The 10,000-nt window shown below is 40.5% G+C and overlaps 2 protein-coding genes across 3 annotated transcripts in view; one reads left to right on the forward strand and one right to left on the reverse strand.

Moving 5' to 3' along the window:
* LOC309496737 (uncharacterized protein) overlaps positions 1-10,000 on the reverse strand; it is a 103,672-nt gene that overhangs the window by 65,038 nt on the left and 28,634 nt on the right. The window contains exon 3 of the mRNA XM_082166877.1: positions 8,594-8,706. The gene's annotated coding sequence lies outside the window, so the exon portion shown is untranslated. The remainder of the gene's footprint in view (positions 1-8,593; positions 8,707-10,000) is intronic.
* The window catches only part of chrm2a (cholinergic receptor, muscarinic 2a), a 108,392-nt gene continuing 98,503 nt past the window's right edge, over positions 112-10,000 (forward strand). Inside the window, exon 1 of one of the 2 annotated variants that reach the window (XM_082166814.1) lies at positions 112-443. The gene's annotated coding sequence lies outside the window, so the exon portion shown is untranslated. The remainder of the gene's footprint in view (positions 444-10,000) is intronic. The other variant, XM_082166813.1, reaches the window with a different exon arrangement.

Raw genomic sequence — 10,000 nt, forward strand, 5'->3', positions numbered from 1 at the left:
AAAAGGGTTTTGCGGTTTACTGTGACACGAACTTGCTGCGCGGTCACGATACGTGTGAGCAAAAAAGCTCAAATCCCGTTTAATCCTCGCGCGCACGTCCGGTGATATAATCGATCCATCGGCAGAATCTGACGCTCAATCACACGACGCGATGCACCTGAACACATGCAACATGCATCTTAAGACTCACACAGACTATAAAACCCCGAGCCTGATGCATCATAAACGCATTTCTCGTAAACACAGCACGAGATATTGTGTTGATGATGTGAGAGTGATGCTGTAAAGGTCTCCTCCCCTCCCTCCTGCTCTCTTACTCCTCATTTCCACTCCTCACTTCGCGTTCACCCACGAGAAGATCTCCGAGGTCCAGCATCATGTCCTCAGACGTCCAGCTGCGCGAGCGAACGGACCCGGAGAGCAACAGCAGCGACTGAGATCAGGTAGGAATAACTATGCGTGTTATTTTACAAAACATTTCCACAGATTTGCTACATAACACAAGAGCCAATGCATGCATAAGCAAAGAAACGAACGCGCACGTGCATTAAACACAAGGCTGAAACAACCCGCTCAGAAAAAAAAGCGCTCAGATTTTTTTAAATGCTCCGTTGAAGCTGAAATGGATTGCAAGCAGCGGGAAAACGAGGATCATTGTGGATTGAGACGCTCCAAGAGATTTCACGCGCTTTTCCTTTCATAACTCACTCAAGCATGTAAGAAACTTAAAGACTTCATTCACTAGGGTTCATTTTCAGAGCGCGCAATCAGAGGAAACCGGAGCTGGAAAACGCGCCAAACTGAAGTCAATCAAAGCGGGATTTACGCACAAACCAACTCAAATTGATCTGGATTTTTTTTTTTTTGGCTAGAACATTTAGTTATCCAATCAAACAAATTAGGCTTAAAAGAAACGCATTTGGCTGAATTCACTGGCGTTTGAGTTGCGCGTAAAAGCGTTTGCGCACTGAACTTGAGCGGGTCTAACGCGACGCATTCAATTCAGACACACTGGATGGACTAATTATGTAACCATTTCCACTTATAGCTGGTCAGTTGGACGTTATGCATCTGCAGTGAATAATGCAAAAACGTCAGCACAGGTCGGATACTGTAAAAGAACGTGTTTTTAATGTTTCATGACGCGAAAGTGTGTGTGAACTGATTCTCCGTCTGATTTGAAGGACGGGATTTGCTCTCTTGTTCACGGTTGCATTAGTGAAACATCACGATCACTGACCTCTAACAAAAACAACTCGATCAAACTCATATATGTGTCTCCAACTAAACAGAAATGTGCAAATCACTGCGCGCAATGGGTTCTGGGTGGAGGATTTATCCAATGCGCGTTTAATAGTTTTCTTTAATTCCCCGAATACAGTTTAGAGTTTCATTTGACTGTTCAGTTGAAGTTTGATTAGATTCTGAAGTGATGAAGAAATGAAAATGAGCCAATCACGGTCCCTTATCAGCTATTAATGTTTGGGTAAGGACGAACTGTTATTAATCAATGGAGTTTAATGACATGTGCTGGTAGTTTTCATGCAAAATCCCTGATGACACTGATTTGTTTCCTCTGTTGCTCTCTTTATGGATCAGAACCCGCGCGTGGGATTGATCAGATTGCTGTTCTCATCGATAATCAAAGCGCGTCACGTGACACGGTGGCAGGGGCTCAAATCTGCTATTGTTAACCTTTAGGATTAGCAAATACTTCACAGAGGGAAAAGTAGAGATTGATTGCTCGTAACTTAGGTCGGCAATTGATTCCGATTGTGCTCATAGAATGATTATTGTACAGGACACGAGCATCACATTGATTATCGGTGGATTTGGCACTGATGGATTGCTTGCGCTTTTGGTTGGATTCGTTTATAGTGCGTGAAATGAGGTAAAATCACCAGAAATAGACAATCTCAAACGCTCTTGACTGGAAATATCGGCTCGTGCGCACTTTACTCAAGGCTTTACTGACAGTGAAGAGGATTCGTAAGATGCTGTTTAAACTGATGATCTTTTGGCTTTTGGAGTGCGCGTTACATGCAGACGGGAGCGCGCGTTGAATTTCCCGGGACGCGCAAAGGTTCACAAGATTTTTTTTTTTTTTTTTTACTTGCCACAATAAAAACTGTTAATTGGTCAAATGTTATTCATTTCAATGTTGCATACAGTAAAACGGTTTTCATTGGTGCTGTCAATCGATATTGCAATACTTTCACATGGAATCGCCAAAAATCATATAGAAACAACAATAAAAAAATTTATTTGGTAAAAGGCTATTTATGTTTCTATATCATTTCTATGTAACACAGTTTAAAAGGTGCTGTCAATCGATTTTGTAATACTTTTGGCAAAAATTATGTTGAAACAACATAAAGACAGCATGTTTTTAATATTTGTGAAGGCCAGTCTCACTGAAACCAATACTGATGTCTCCAGTAGATACATTTTTAACATTTAATAGGCTTTTGAACATATAAAAACTTTAAAAACAATCTTCACATAAACCCATTGTAATAAATGTCACACAGCTGTGCCTTTAATATATCTCAACGCTAAGGTTTGTTTCTATTGGCTCAGTCAGGCCGCTTGATTTTCATTGTTTTTGACCCATGTAACCTTGTAAATAGTGCGTTAAGATTTACAGGTTGGTGTTAGAGGTACAGAAACTGAATAAAATGATCAAACACTTCAGTTTTCAATGCATAAATGATAAACTGAATATAGATGAATCCTTTTAAAAGCTACAAAAGTTATTCAGTTATTAGTTTTTTTCCTCACAACTAGTTTTTTTCTTTTTAATTTAACAAAACAGTTTGAGTGTAGCATCTCACTAACACTCCTAAAGGGCACATTAAATCAGAATGTGAGGATTGTGACCTTTAGTCCGTGTGTATGCATCTCTGAGCTCATCTACACGCTGATATCCTCCTGAAAGTTCTTCTTCTTAATTTAACTTTCGGCATTTAAATGTACAAACAAGTTTCTCTCTCGTCCTGGAAAACTGACCGAGAATATCGATGACTCATGTTGTCTGCAGTTTTCTTCGCCCAATCAAACGCTCTGTAGAATGAGAATGCCCCGCCCCCCTGAAGGTCACGTGACACAGATGTAACATCTCAGGTGGTTTCCTGATCCCTCACGACACATTCAGAGAGAATACGGTGAAACTCGTCATGCAACTGAATAAACAATAAAATAGACAGTAAACATTTATATATTAGCAACAGAAAGAATGGAATATAACAGTACAGCACAATACTAAACATGCCAAGACAGGAAAATAATGATAAAAAATGATATATGAATAAAAACAATATTTAAGCATTTTATGTGCTGTCATATATTTTAGTGTAAAAAATAACATACAATTTAATATAAAATATCATTTGTAATTATATTTAATAAATTATATATAAATAAAAAATATATTTTTAATTATATATAAATAAAATGAATATATATAATTTAAAAATAGATATAATTTATAATACAATATATATATATATATTATTGTATTATAAATTATATACATGTAATTTTAATTTAATAAAATGTTAATAATTATATATATATATTAAATATAAAATTATAAATATATATAAATAAAATGTTAATCTATCATTGAAAAAAACTATCATATATAATACAATTGTGTGTATATATATATATTCATTAAATAATATAATTAAAATAATATAATTTATTATATATATATTTTATATATATTTTTTTTTTTTATTAATAAAATATTAATATTAAATATGTAAAGATGAAGGGATATTGTGTTCATCAAACCATTCCTGGTAGAGGCTGTTAAAGTCTTGCTGAAGAGCCTGTGTGTGTGTGTGTGTGTGTGTGTGTGTGTGTGTGTGTGTGTGTGTGTGTGTGTGTGTGTGTGTGCGTGTGTGTGTGACGCTGCATGTCACCTGTGCGTCATTATACACCTTTTCATTTTATACGTCTATTTTAAAAGTCTTCTGGTGGCTGGTAAAGCAAACACGTGATTATCTCCACTGTCAACACATCACATACACACATCACAACACAACACACATCAGTGTGGCCTTTACTGCGGTGCTTCTGCATTGTCTAAATCAGGTCGTCAAAGTCTGAGCTGTTGATGGACACCTTCTGCTTCAAAGAGACGCACGTTCATGAACACTGACCTGTGTGTGTGTGTGTGTGTGTGTGTATGCCATTCAGAGTTTAATGTACACAGTGTTTTATGTGAGTGTTGTTGACACTATGAGGGTGTTTAGGTGAATAATGTTTATGGAGTTGCAGTTGAAATCATTTAGAAGAGCTAACAGGACCATGTCAGACTGACTGGCAGCATCTCCTGTTAGAGTCGACACACACACACACACACACACACACACACACACACACACACACACACACACACACACACACACACACACACACACACACACACACACTAACCCTACCCATCACAGACACACACACACACACACACACACACACACACACACACACACACACACACACACACACACAACAGCGGGACCTAGAAGAGAGAACGAGAAAGAGGAAGACAGTCACTGAGCGTCTGATCCGAACATCCAGTTCAAACTCATCTCATGATTTCTGCAGGACCTCGTCAGGAGTGTTCTGGAAGCGAGAGCATGCGTGTGTGTGTGTGTGTGTGTGTGTGTGTGTGTGTGTGTGTTAACTAAACTACAGTTTGGAGACAAATGAAACGGCATGAAAAGGAAATTGCTACAGTTTTTTCTTCCCTATAGGACTTGATTTTGTCCATTGGGAATTGATTGATTGATTGTGGTTTGCTAATTGCTGTGATCTCCACACACTGCGCACGGCATCAGAGAAGAGCTGTCACGGCACTGACGTTTCAGATTGTGAAATAATGATGTGCATGGATAAATATACAGCATTAAAAATCAATTGTTGTTTTTGATTTAATGGTGATTTTAAAGCAGCTTAACTCCGACAAAAATAATACGTGCAATTACTCTTTTTTTATATATACATTTTTTAGCGCTGTCAAATCGATTAATCGCGATTAACTGTATCTAACATAAAGGTTTTTGTTTACATATGTGCGTGTATATATTATTATTATATTTATACATTATATGTGTGTGTGCGCGTCTCTGTATATATATATATATACACTGCTCAAAAAAATAAAGGGAACACTTTTTAATCAGAGAATATCATCAAGTCAGTTAAACTCCTGGGATATTGATCTGGTCAGTTAAGTAACAGAGGGGGTTGGTAATCAGTTTCAGCTGCTTTAGTGTTAATGACATTAACAGCAGGTCCACTAGATGGGCAACAGTGAGACAACCCCCAAAACAGGAATGGTTTTACAGGTGGAGGCCACTGAAATTTTTTTCCCTACTCATCTTTTCGGACTGTTTTTCACCAGTTTTGCATTTGGCTAGGGTCAGTGTCACTACTGGTAGCATGAGGCGATACCTGGACCCTACAGAGGTTGCGCAGGCAGTCCAGCTCCTTCAGGATGGCTCATCAATACGTGCCATTGCCAGAAGGTTTGCTGTGTCTCCCAGCACAGTCTCAAGAGCATGGAGGAGATTCCAGGAAGACAGACAGCTACTCTAGGAGAGCTGGACAGGGCCGTAGAAGGTCCTTAACCCATCAGCAGGACCGGTATCTGCTCCTTTGTGCGAGGAGGAACATGATGAGCACTGCCAGAGCCCTACAAAATGACCTCCAGCAGGCCACTGGTGTGAATGTCTCTGACCAAACAATCAGAAACAGACTTCATGAGGGTGGCCTGAGGGCCCGACGTCCTCTAGTGGGCCCCGTGCTCACTGCCCAGCACCAGGGAGCTCGATTGGCATTTCCCATTGAACACCAGAATTGGCAGGTCCGCCACTGGTGCCCTGTGGTTTTCACAAATGAGAGCAGGTTCACCCTGAGCACGTGACAGACAGGAAAGGGTCTGGAGAAGCCGTGGAGAATGTTATGCTGCCTGTAACATCGTTCAGCATGACCGGTTTGGTGGTGGGTCAGTGATGGTCTGGGGAGGCATATCCATGGAGGGATGCATAGACCTCTGCAGGCTAGACAATGGCACCCTGACTGCCATTAGGTATCGGGATGAAATCCTTGGATCCATTGTCAGACCCTATGCTGGTGCAGTGGGTCCTGGGTTCCTCCTGGTGCACAACAATGCCCAGCCTCATGTGGCGAGAGCATGCAGGCAGTTCCTGGAGGATGAAGGAATGATACCATTGAAGGGCCACCACGCTCACCTGACCTACATCCAATAGAACACCTCTGGGACATTGTGTTTCGGTCCATCTGACATCACCTGGTTGCACCTCAGACTGTCCAGGAGCTCAGTGATGCGCTGGTCCAGATCTGGGAGGAAATACCCCAGGACACCATCCGTCGTCTCATTAGGAGTATGCCCCGACATTGTCAGGCATGCATACAAGCACGTGGGGGCCATACAAACTACTGAGTACCATTTTGAGTTGCTGCAATGAAATTTCAGCAAAATTGACAAGCCTGCTACATCATTTTTTCACTTAGATTTCCGGGGTGTCTTTGAATTCAATCCTCTGTAGGTTGATCATTTTCATTTCCATCAAACGATGTGGCATCCTTTCGTTCATAACACATTACCCAGTCCATATTAGTATAGATATCCAGCATGACATTTTTCCCCATTGAGATCTGATGTGTTTTCAAAGTGTTCCTTTAATTTTTTTGAGCAGTGTATATATATATATATGTATAAAGTATATATATATATATATGTATATATACAGTATATACAGTATACTGTGTATACACAAACACACACACATATATATAATTTATATATATATATAATATATAAACACACACATATATTATATACAAAAAAACGTTGATGTTAGATGTGATTAATCGCGATTAATTGATTTGACAGCGCTAAAAAAATTACAATTATTATACATAAATTATTGCACACAAGGTACACATTTACATTTAACCAGTTCTTGCTTTTCCCTGGGAGTCGAGTAGGGCTGTGTTTCCCGAAAGCATCGTTAGCCAAATATGGTCGCAAGTTCCGTCGTTATCAGCAGTTCAACCATCGCTCCAAACACACAACTCTGTGATGCTGTTCACGAATGTTCGTTGGAACGATGGTTTCGGGAAACACCGGATCTCGACCTCAGAGAGTTTCTAGTTTGCATGACTCAATATGGCAATATTGCAATGTGGACTCAATAAATCCTGATCTTGAGCAAAATAAGCAAGCTGACATTCAGTACAACCTGTGTCTTTTATTTAGAATACATACAAATGTCATTCACGTCTTTTAGTTTGTCAAGAGATTTAAAGCACCGTTTTTGAAGAGTGCGCATGTGTGAACGAGCTCTAGTGTGTAAGAACTAGGGTTGGGTATCATTTTTTTTTTTTTTTATACTGGTGCCAGATCGATACTTTTAAAACGGTACCGGTGCCTAAACAGTGCCTGAAAAAGAAGAAGAAGAAAAAAAAAGAGAGAGCCTCAAAACGATGGTGAATGACATTAAAGAACTGTTTTTTTATAAAAAAAATTTTTTTTAAATTCTTAAAATTGAATAAATGAAAAAAATGTAAGTTAAATATATAAATATAAGTAATTTAAATACAAAACAGAACAAATTTACATAACAAATTCACAATAAAACCTAAGCCAACTAACCCAAATACAATCATTTAACACTACAGTACTAATAACAGCACAGTAGTCTGTATTCTTGCTTTGCTACAAACCAGCTTTAAATTTCAGCAATTCTTTTCAAATTTTTTGTGTTCTCTGGCCAAATACGACACCTCTCCTGAGTCACTGCATGTCCTGCACAAGCTGTGCGTTATTTTAGAACGCATCACCTTAAATACCATGACGTGAAACCCATCGTGGAAGAATGTTTACAACTGTGACAAGGAGCGCTCATCAGGATCAACTGAAGGCTGGATTTTCAAAAGTATGTGAGGTTCGCGGCTCAAAAAGTATCGATTTGGCACCGGTATCGAAAAAAAACCAAACGATACCCAACCCTATTCACAGGTGTTCCTTGTATTGTAATCAGTCTGTGTATTTAAGCCCTCATGTCTGTCGAGTGTTGAGTGTTTCCTGTCGATGGTCTTGTTTTGAGTTTCCTCTGTTTTATGTTTGATCACGTTTTGTTAATAGATTGCATTTGGGTTCTCACTTCAGCTTCATTCAATCGTTACAGATGCATCATACTATAGTAGTGAAGTTACGGCGTTGTACGGGAAACACACACACACCCTGTTTGAGCTACAGGAAAACATACACACACAAGTCTATGGATATGTCCTGACTATAATGCGTGAAGTCGAGAGGTTTTTGTTCTCCTGTCTAGTATCTCAGATCTCCACTCACAGTAATGATGTCTGAGATTCATAATGTTCTCATCCTGTATGATCGTCAGTGAAACACAAATGGAGTAAAATTTTTGGCTGATCTCTTCCTCTAATGATCTCTCCGTCTCTCCTGCAGCTCATCATCTTCACAGCAGGTTTTGCAGTTGTTCCACCAGGGGAGACAAATGTAAAAGTTATGTAAATGTGTGCTTACTGTTTCCTGGTGAGGAGAGAGCGTTAGAGCTCAGATGCTGCTCGTCCGCAGCTCAGGAGACATTACGTCGTTCACTTCATGTACTTTGTCTCACTTTGTTTCATATGTTTCTCCTGAGGAGAAATAAATAAAGAGTTAGTAGTTGTAAGAGTGAACGTGGAGCAACTTGGATCATTTGATGACAAATGTTTGAGCTCATACTGAGAGTGTGAGAGTGTGTGGAGCTGTGTTTGAGAGTGTGTGGAGCTGTGTTTGAGAGTGTGTAGAGCTGTGTTTGAGAGTGTGTAGAGCTGTGTTTGAGAGTGTGTGGAGCTGTGTTTGAGCGTCTGTCTGTGGAGCTGTGTTTGAGAGTGTGTAGAGCTGTGTTTGAGAGTGTGTAGAGCTGTGTTTGAGAGTGTGTAGAGCTGTGTTTGAGAGTGTGTGGAGCTGTGTTTGAGCGTCTGTCTGTGGAGCTGTGTTTGAGAGTGTGTGGAGCTGTGTTTGAGAGTGTGTAGAGCTGTGTTTGAGCGTCTGTCTGTGGAGCTGTGTTTGAGAGTGTGTGGAGCTGTGTTTGAGAGTGTGTGGAGCTGTGTTTGAGAGTGTGTAGAGCTGTGTTTGAGAGTGTGTAGAGCTGTGTTTGAGCGTCTGTCTGTGGAGCTGTGTTTGAGAGTGTGTAGAGCTGTGTTTGAGCGTCTGTCTGTGGAGCTGTGTTTGAGAGTGTGTAGAGCTGTGTTTGAGCGTCTGTCTGTGGAGCTGTGTTTGAGAGTGTGTAGAGCTGTGTTTGAGCGTCTGTCTGTGGAGCTGTGTTTGAGAGTGTGTAGAGCTGTGTTTGAGAGTGTGTGGAGCTGTGTTTGAGCGTCTGTCTGTGGAGCTGTGTTTGAGAGTGTGTAGAGCTGTGTTTGAGAGTGTGTAGAGCTGTGTTTGAGCGTCTGTCTGTGGAGCTGTGTTTGAGAGTGTGTAGAGCTGTGTTTGAGAGTGTGTAGAGCTGTGTTTGAGCGTCTGTCTGTGGAGCTGTGTTTGAGAGTGTGTAGAGCTGTGTTTGAGAGTGTGTGGAGCTGTGTTTGAGCGTCTGTCTGTGGAGCTGTGTTTGAGAGTGTGTAGAGCTGTGTTTGAGAGTGTGTAGAGCTGTGTTTGAGCGTCTGTCTGTGGAGCTGTGTTTGAGAGTGTGTAGAGCTGTGTTTGAGAGTGTGTAGAGCTGTGTTTGAGAGTGTGTAGAGCTGTGTTTGAGAGTGTGTAGAGCTGTGTTTGAGCGTCTGTCTGTGGAGCTGTGTTTGAGAGTGTGTGGAGCTGTGTTTGAGCGTCTGTCTGTGGAGCTGTGTTTGAGAGTGTGTAGAGCTGTGTTTGAGAGTGTGTAGAGCTGTGTTTGAGAGTGTGTAGAGCTGTGTTTGAGAGTGTGTAGAGCTGTGTTTGAGAGTGTGTAGAGCTGTG

The sequence above is a fragment of the Leuciscus leuciscus genome, assembly GCF_965113295.1.
Source record: "Leuciscus leuciscus genome assembly, chromosome: 4".
In the NCBI taxonomy this organism is placed as follows: Eukaryota; Metazoa; Chordata; class Actinopteri; order Cypriniformes; family Leuciscidae; genus Leuciscus; species Leuciscus leuciscus.